Raw genomic sequence first — 9770 nt, 5'->3', positions numbered from 1 at the left:
TGCTGATGAATCCTGAGTTGACATGTTGCATCCTGCAGCACATTTTTCTTTCTTGATCAATTTTACATTCCGAGGGAGTGAGCTTTGAATATCTTAACCAAATGATCATCTTTAGGGAATAGAATCTGATGGTCCTGCCTGGCGTGGTGAGAGGATAAGGTTATGTTGTACAAAATATCTGTCCAGACTGACCCTGGCCAGGCTGTGGAAAGATAAGAAAGGCAGTCCCCAAGCAAAGATGGCATGCAAAGATGGGGCCACATTCCTTCCCCAGAAGAAGCCATCATGAATATAAAGAGTTTATTTTAAAATTTTAAAATGATTTACTAGAGAAACCAACAAGTTAAATCAGAGTCTTGTTGTTCCTCTACACAACTCATCTACCAGTTACACTGACCCATTTGAGAAGCCTCCTGATAAGAGACCTGTCTGTATTATCTTGCCACATCCTGTTGCCTTTCCACTGGCTACATAGTTAACAAAGAAGCGCTGCCTGGCAGTCTATGTAAGTGACCTGGGGAGAACCACACATATGAAGGACACACCTTCCTAGACTGTGGTGGCCAACCTTCAAGTACTCCTTCAAGACAAGCTTGAATTGAAATTGTTCACACTGACATTAGAACAATTAGACATCATTCACATTGACATTCAGTTCAGGTTAGCAGGATCAGCAGAAGCAGCTGGGTACCCAAGAGGGAGAACAATTTTCCTAGAGTCCAGGCAGTACCTGTTTCTGCAGAAATGAACAGTAGAGATGCTTCTGAATCACTACAGCTATAGCCAATCCAACAGAGCCAGTGTTGCATGAGGAACGGTAAGAAGTTATATTTTAGGTCTGGCATAGCTTTGAAGACCACCTCCTATTTTTCCAAACATCCTTGTATATTATAAAAATAAGCGCTGATTATCTGAGGATAACTAATTAAGGTTATCTAATGTGATTCTGTGCCATGGAACTTTAAAAAGCCTAACTGATACACTTCTCAGGATACAAATAGTAATACTGACACTTGAGTGAGACACAAATGATTTCAAAGTTTTTGTTTTGTTTTTTTTGTTACTTTTTTTTAATTTTTTTTATTTATTTATGATAGTCACAGAGAAAGAGAGAGAGAGAGGCAGAGACATAGGCAGAGGGAGAAGCAGGCTCCATGCACCGGGAGCCCGATGTGGGATTCGATCCCGGGTCTCCAGGATCACGCCCTGGGCCAAAGGCAGGCGCTAAACCGCTGCGCCACCCAGAGATCCCTACTTGTTTTTTTTTTTAGAAAGAAAGAGAAAGTGGAGCGGCAGGGAGGAAGAGACAGAGGGATTCTTAAGCAGGCTCCAGCCCAGCATAGAGGCCAGTCTATGAGAGGTTCCATCTCATGACTCTGAGATCATGATCTGAGCCAAAATCAAGAGTCAGATGCTTAACCAACTGGGCCATCTAGGTGCCCTGAGACTGAAATGGTTTAACAGTAAATAATTTTGCAAAATGTTTTCTTAGTAGTAACAACAACAACAACAAAAGTAATAGTAGTAACAATGACAATGGTACCAGCTACTTTTTATTGAATGCTATGTTCCAGTGAAAAGCATTTTACAGGTATTATCGGAATCTTAGCAACACAATTTTCCTATAAGGTAAGTTTAACTATTTTCATTTGCATCTTGCAAATCATGAATCAGGCTTGGAGAGGTTAAATTTCCCAAGATCCTCTAGCCAGAAAATGATAAAGCCAAAAATGTGACTACAGAATCTGAGCACTTAACCACTTTGCTTAACTGCTTCCCCCAAGGGATTTAAGAAATACATACAGTATTGAGAACAGATTGCAATTTTATTTTGAGAAACAGAGTAAAGTTCAATATAAAGACACTCGCATAGAAGACTCCCAGTAGCAAATGTGTGGTAACCTTTCCACATATTTTCTGAAATATTTGTCCTTAGATACTAATCCTAAAGTTTTTCAACATCTGGTTCAAATTATGCATTTTGCTTTATCTATAAAACTGTAAAATGTTATGTCATTAGCACCAAGCAAACATGTGTTCTTCATTATGTTTTATTCTATTCATATTGAAATAGTTATTAAAATAACATGACACAGTTTCTCTATTCTCTTTATTTGTACTATTTTAGTAGCAAATAAAGTGTTTTGTTAGCATAAAAAGCCACATTGAAAATTTTGGAAAACTTTCTTTTTCTTTTATTTTGTTTTTGCAAATTATCAACTGTGATAAAATATTAAAATGTTGTAACCCAGAGTTATTAAAAACAATTCCCACTCTAGTAATGCTATACTTCCAACTGTATTGAATTATTGTCTAAGAAAAATTGGAAAGCTTTTTAAGAAATAGCTTGTCTCTGTTACCATTTTAGAAATCTTAACACTGTGGATCACCTCTTCTTTTTCTTCCCTGAAAAAAATTTTCCTTTTTTGATTTTTTTTTTTTTTGGATGTTCTGTTCTGATCCATTTACATCTCTGACTGCTCCTCTCACTCCCTCTATCTTAACACAGTTGTCTTTCAAAGCACAGTCTGTTATATTAGATTTTTGGTATTTTTCTATTCAATCAGGAAAACAAAAGGTGTCACTGTGATTTAATGATTGCATGTAGTCCTAAGGAATATGGTCCTGAACTGATATTTCCTTCATTCAATTATCTCTCCAGCTACTATATATGTGACCTTGGGTGGGAAATCTAGCATCTTCATACTTCAGTTTCTTTATCTTGTAAAATTTGAAGAACCATAATACTTTGTCTGGGTCATCCAGACAAAGGGGGGGTCATCTATGTGAGCAGAATGCATATGGTGCATTTTAAGCACTTAATCAACATGAACTGTTTACTTGAGCCCTGACATCTCAACTATACTCCAATTCTGCGTTTCAATCCCTCAACCCCCCACTCCAGACAAAATACTTAGTAGTTGGGAATGAAGACTCAGTTGGGAATAAAGATGAATAAGGGTCAATAAAATACTTCAAGAAGAGTAGTGAAGTGATGTTTAGGGGCCTGAAGGCAGGAATACCTGACAAATGGCTGCTGTGGTAATTCAACCATGAGGTGGGGTGGGTCTGAAATAAGGGAATGTTAATCCACATGGATGGAATGATCTTTTGAAAATGGAGCTTTTACGACTTTAAGACTGACTGCATGTGTAGGATAAGGAGAGAATAAACAAGTAGAATTATTTCAGTGTTTGGAATACTGAATAAATTGTTTAACAATTCCTTAGTACAGAGAAGAGAAATTGTTAAGAGAGGAAATGAGAGCAGAAGTAGAAGTGGGTGCTAAATTTAGTTCTGGACATCCTAAGGGTGAGCCTTCTATAGGAAATCTGGTTATAGTACTCAATGCACACACAGACACATTTGCACACACGCACATGTATATACATATATATGTGCATTTATATGCAAATACATAAATACTATATGTGAATATATATATAATATGCAAGTTCTAAGATATATAGATATATAAATATATAGGTACACACACACAATTCCAAAACTTTTTCTTGTGTGGGGCATAAACATACACTTATCATTTATCATTTATCATTTACTAGTACATGGATATGCATAAGATCACTTAGGAGAGAAATTGGAAAGTGAAAAGAAAACCAAACCAAGGAAAGAATGCTATTTGACACCAACTATAAATAATATGTAGAAGAAGAAGAGCTCACAAAAGTAATTGAGAAGGAATGTCTAGAAATATTGAGGAAAAATTTTGTGACATGATTTCACAAGACGCTAGTTTCATGGGAGCCAGGGATGAGTGTATTTTTTTAAGGTTTATTTATTTATTTGAGAGAGAGAGTATGAGGAGGGGCAGAGGGAGAGGGAGAAGGAGAGAGAGAATCTCCAATAGATTGTAAGTGCAGAGCCTGACACAGAGGCTCAATGCCAGGCTCCTCAGGACCCTTGAGATCATGATCTGAGCCAAAATCAAGAGTTGGATGCTTAACCGACTGAGCCACCCAGACATCCAGGAATGAGTACATTCTAAAAGTTGAGATATGATACAATTCTACAACACTACATGCCATCAGAAAGAGAGAAGGCCCCAGACTTAAAAAAGTGTGCCTAAGATTTGGCAATTTGGGGAAACTTGTAATTTTCTAAGGACATTTTCCACCTGAATTATTGAATTGGAAGCCACACTAGTGAGTTGAAAAAACAAATGGGAATTGGAATGTGGAAAATACAAGAGGAAAATATTGCTTCTAGAACCTTGGTTATGAAAGAGAAAGATGGTATAGCTCTAGCAGATTACAAGTATATAAAAATCAAGTAAAAATTATTTGTGTATTTTTCTTTTGAAAATGATGGAAATGTTTACTTTCTGAAAGAAAAGAAACAATAGAGTGAGAGATTTGGAGCCATAGATGAGTTAGAAGATGACCCATAAAGCAAGATTCATAATTATGGAGAAGATGGGAAATGATCCCTCACCAAAAAAGTCAAACATTAGATTTGAGAATAATGTGACACATTGCTGCAAATGAAAAAGGGCAGAAGGTAACCATCGATGCAAATATTGGTAAGTATGTAGAGATGAAGAGTGAGAAGTGAAGACCTGCATTCTGATATGTTACTGGGGCTACTATTCTTTCCCTCCTGTTTCTTCTTCATGATCTTTCTCCTGTAATTCTTGGTATCATCCTTCTTCCTCCACTTTCTTCTGTCCTCCTCCCCCACTTCTTCCTCTCTGCCCTCCTGCTTTTCCTTCTCCTCATCCACTTCTCCACCCCTTCCTTTCCTTTTTCTTCTCTTATTTTTCCTGTTGAGCACAAGGAGAGTTTATGGAGTGAAAAAGCTTGAGAGCTTGTATATATATATATATATATATATATATAAAACCAGGAAGCTTTTTTTGTTTGTTTGTTTCTATAATATTTTCTTCAATTATATGAAAATAAACTCCATTTGGTCCACGAGCTTACACTCCAGTGCATAATCAATGTTCTTTCTGGACTTTATTTTGAATATCCATTTCTTTTTTTTTTTTTTTTTTTTTTGACTTTTTATTTTACTGAAATTCAGTTAATTAAAATATACTGCATTATTAGTTTCAGAGGTAGAGTTCAGCAATGAATATCCCTTTCTTAATGAGAACTTGAAACTTTAATTAATAATTCAGAAATTATTTCTACCTTTTGTTGGAACTCTGTTGTTTGGGGTTTACTTTGAAAATAAGTGGCCTAACATGTTTCCATTTTACTTTGAGTAGAAAAAGCAAACACCATGGTGAAAAGGTTCTTTGAGATTCTAAATCATTTAATGTTCATGCCCCTGTGCTCTGAAACCTGTAAAAGTAAAATACTGATGGAAAAAAAATGGCAATATTTTGCAACTATGGGTAAAAGTAAAGAAATCACTTTAGGGCTCATAAATATCTTCAAAACTTTGTTTTAGCTGAATGTTTCAGGTCAAATCCCTTTATTAACATTGTTGTCTTTAATTCTACATTAAAGAGATTTACATTGAACTTTTTCATATTTGTTTTTCTCCACTATTTTTTTAAAGATTTATTTATTTATTTACTTATTTTTAAAAGAGGAAGGGAGAGAAATCATGCACACAGAGTGAGGGGCAGAGAGAGAGAATCTTCAAGCAGACTCTATGCTGAGCATGGAGCCCCACATGGGCTTGAGACCACGACCTACAAAATCATGACCTGAGCCGAAACCAAGAGTTAGAGGCTCAACTGATTGAGCCACTCAGGAGTCCCCTTCTTCACCCTTTATTAATGCTCCTTTATCTTTGGTAGCTCCTGTACCCTGAACAGGTCCAGAAATAAAATAATTGAAGACAAACAAGCACTATGTGTCTTCCAGGACACTTTTCTCAGAAGTATAACTAATAGCCCTTGTTGTTATTGTTAAACCCCTACTTATGCAATTGTGAACGGGAAAATGAAATGTATTTTAATATTCTGAATAATGCTAGATTCGAACAATTTGATTAAATACATTTGTGAAGTTCTCTATATTTAATTCATTTAAAGAGAGGTATGTATTTCATACATAATGTATCTATATACACACATATGGTTCATCAAATTGTTTTTTTTTTTTTTTTGCTTTTTGGGAATCATTTTAATATTTCTTCATATAACTTTTTAAAAGATTTCTTAGGGTTAAATAATAGCTTCAAACAACTTTAAGTGAGATGTTTTAAGAGTACTAGAGTTGAGTCAACAATAATTCAACCCCTTCCTAATGAAATCTCCCATAATGAATAAGCTAGTAAACTAAAAGTAAATAAATAAATTAGATAGATGATAGATAGACAGATACTATTTTCAGATTCCCTTGAAACTATGTTTCTTCCAAGTAGCTATAACTGGTGGCCTCAGAAGGAGGACTGGAACAATGCAAGGAAGCAAGTATCTCAGGAATGAACATCAACTCTTTTTGAAAGCATGGTGGCAGCTTCTGCACTGATGTCTTGTTTTCAGCTTTAGTACAAGTTCTAATGTACAGTTCCTATCATCCTAAGTGGCTAGTACTATAATGAGCAGAGTTGGATCTTACATTAGAAGAGGCAAATATGACTGAGCTTTTAATAATTTCTATTATTGCCGGACATTCTTCTAGTTCTCTAATAAACTTCTTTCTACTTAAAGTACTTGTGAAAGAAAACAAAGGACAGAGACCAATAATGAAAGAGGAATTTAGTTAGGCTAAAAACTACATTTGGATAAAAATAGTAGCCCTAGTTGGTTCCTAGAGACATGAGAGTAGAGGGGAGGAGGGAAGGAAGGTCAAAGCTTAAAAGGAAGGAGAAGAAGAGATAGAAGAAGAGAAATGAAGGCTTTGGGGAAGCAATGGGGAGTGCGTGCATTGCAACAGCCTCAGAAATGTCCAGGAAACATTTACAGACGATTCATATTTATTGATGCTGTTGATAAAAGCAGGCCACCTTTAAATTTGGTGTCACATGCTATTAAACCTTAGTTATAGCATCCAGATACCAATTGGATCACTTCTATGCTCCATTCATTACTTCTTATGATGTCAAATGTCTAGACACCTTACCCGATTCACTTCTACCCAGCCTCAGTATCCCAGGACTCCCGAAGAAGGCCTACTTTTATTTGAACAACAGCAGTTCAAATGTAGTGAGATCCCTATCTGGGATAGTGTATCCTTTGAGTTTTATCCACTTCGTATTTGTCCTCTAAACACAGACATCTTTGAGATTAATCTATAGGTCCTTAGCTCATCATACTTTCTTTTTCATTAGGGAAATACTCTGCATTCATTATCTATGTCATCCTATACAGGGTTTGTTCTGAATCTTTAGCAGGTTTTTCTCTTCCTCTCCAATTATTTTAAATACCTGTCCTTTACAGGATCACCTCTGCATCTCCTCCATGAAGCCTTTCCAAATTTCTCTTGCTGAGATTCTCTGTATTTATTGTGTGTGTATACGTGTATACATATATGTGTATACATACATACATATATGCTGCTATATGCTGCTTGAGCATATACATATATGCTGCCTTTTGTTTTTTTACTGCTTCATTTTTTTTTTTTTTTTTATTTATGATAGTCACAGAGAGAGAGAGAGAGGCAGAGACACAGGCAGAGGGAGAAGCAGGCTCCATGCACCAGGAGCCCGATGTGGGATTCGATCCTGGGTCTCCAGGATCACGCCCTGAGCCAAAGGCAGGCGCCAAACCGCTGCGCCACCCAGGGATCCCTACTGCTTCATTTTTTGATGTATCATCTCACTCAGTAGATCTAAGACCCTGAAGGGCAGAGAAAAACAATATTTTTGATTTCCTTTTATATACTAGCTTTACAAATAATGAATGAAATGCAGTGACAATGAGAAAATAATCAAGCCACATGGACATTGGTCATGATAATTGGAAACAAATAGACCAGAAGCATATTAAATTTTAGGCAACTTTATTGCCCAAGAAATCCCAAACATTCCTCTCAAAGAAGTCTGATAATTTACAAATAAATCTCTGGGCCTTTAAAATTGCAACAGTAGGAAGCAAGCTATGTGTTCTATACAGCACCCCAGAGGGGCACACTGTTCAATACTCACCTCAGATACAGTTGGGAGAACTTGGGCAAGGAAGATGCTCTCAGAGGTCAAAGTCAGGGCCTTGGAATAACCTGTGCAAGAGATGAATCAGGGCCTATCAGATTGGCCAATCAGGAAACAAATTCCACCGCCAGAGCCAGGCCTCAGGGCTGTTTTTATTAGGTAGCTCTTGACTACTGTGTATATCTTATTTTCCTCTTACAGCATTTTAATCTACAGGTCACAAGAGCCACACCCAACATAATGTGCATGGATCTTCATGTTACTTGGAGATCTTGGGCCTTGAGGGCGGAAATTCTATAAGACATTGGGTTTTTTTCCTTTGAGAGAAGGTTGTGTTTCTTCCATATATGGGGAAAAAAAGGTGCGTGTTGATGTTTGGATGGGCAAATATGCAGCTGGTTGCCTGCCCGATATTCATTCTCCTTTTCTTGCCAACAGAACCCTGGGCATTATGCCCAGATGAAGATAAAGATAGGGGAGCAAACTGAGATTTAAACAGATGTTGTGTGAAGATTCAAAATAAGGATTCTTTTTTCCTTTCCCTGTACATCTTTCTTTCTAATGCCTCCCATGAGGATATATACTGTGTTAAGAGTTCCCAAACCACTGTCAGAGTTGTTGATTTGCTAGAGGGGCTCACAGGATCCAGGAGTTCTGATTTTCATGGTTATAGTTTATCATAGCAAAATAACATAACACAGAATTCACAAAGGGAAAAGTTTCAAGGGACAAAGTCTAGAGAAAACCAGTCTGAAATGTCCAAGATTCTGCTTTCTATAGGGTTGCATAGCATGTGCTCAATTTCTTCAGCAACAATATGTGAAAATATGTGTGAAGTTTTTTACTATCAGAGAAGTTCACCTGTGTCTGAACCTAGGCATCCCAGGCTCTCAATGGGGATCGGCCACATGGGCACACACAGGATCTGCAGTCCCCCCACATCTCCAAAGCAGGTGTTCACTATGAATCACACTTGCACAATTTATCTAGAAAAACTGGCAGCACGATTAAAGGCTCCAAGCCTACAAAACACATTTACCAGAATATTCAAAGACCTCAACTGATAAGAGTGGCCAAGTGTCAATTCATTCACAGAGAGGCCCAGTGTTGGGCTTGCTGTGCAAGGTTTGAGCAATTCAGGCCTGCTTTGTTAACTCTTTCTTGCATAGATGGTTGGTGCACTAGCAGCCATATTGTGATTTGGGGAGTGGATCCAAGGGCAAACTTAGATGTCTTTCTGGGTCTACCAATCTAATCCTAGCCTGCTTAACTCTTCATTGTGTGTGTGTGTGTGTGTGTGCAGTGTGTAGTGTGTAAGAAAGAGAGTAACCTAGCTTGTATTCTCAAGCTACTATTAATGGTCATCTCCATTATCATTGACCAAATCCAATTTTCAATTCTTAACTGAAGCTAAAGTGAATGTTTATGGACTTCTTTCCTCAGTTAAAAATGACAACTATAACATGGTCTTTGAATAAGATTTTATTCATTGATAATTATCACTGAGCTATAAATTAAAGACATATTTTAATTTTCTGTGAAACATTTAGTCTATAAAATTTCTAATGCTCATTACCACTTGCTATGAGTTTAAAGAAAATAGAACAAAAATATCAGGAGTTAGTCTACTGGGAATCTTGAAAACCACAATTTTGCTATATGGATCAACATCACCTTATGATGACTTCATATAAAAA

This window comes from Canis lupus, chromosome 31 (assembly GCF_003254725.2).
Source record: "Canis lupus dingo isolate Sandy chromosome 31, ASM325472v2, whole genome shotgun sequence".
Taxonomy (NCBI): domain Eukaryota; kingdom Metazoa; phylum Chordata; class Mammalia; order Carnivora; family Canidae; genus Canis; species Canis lupus.
This window is presented reverse-complemented; position numbering follows the sequence as displayed.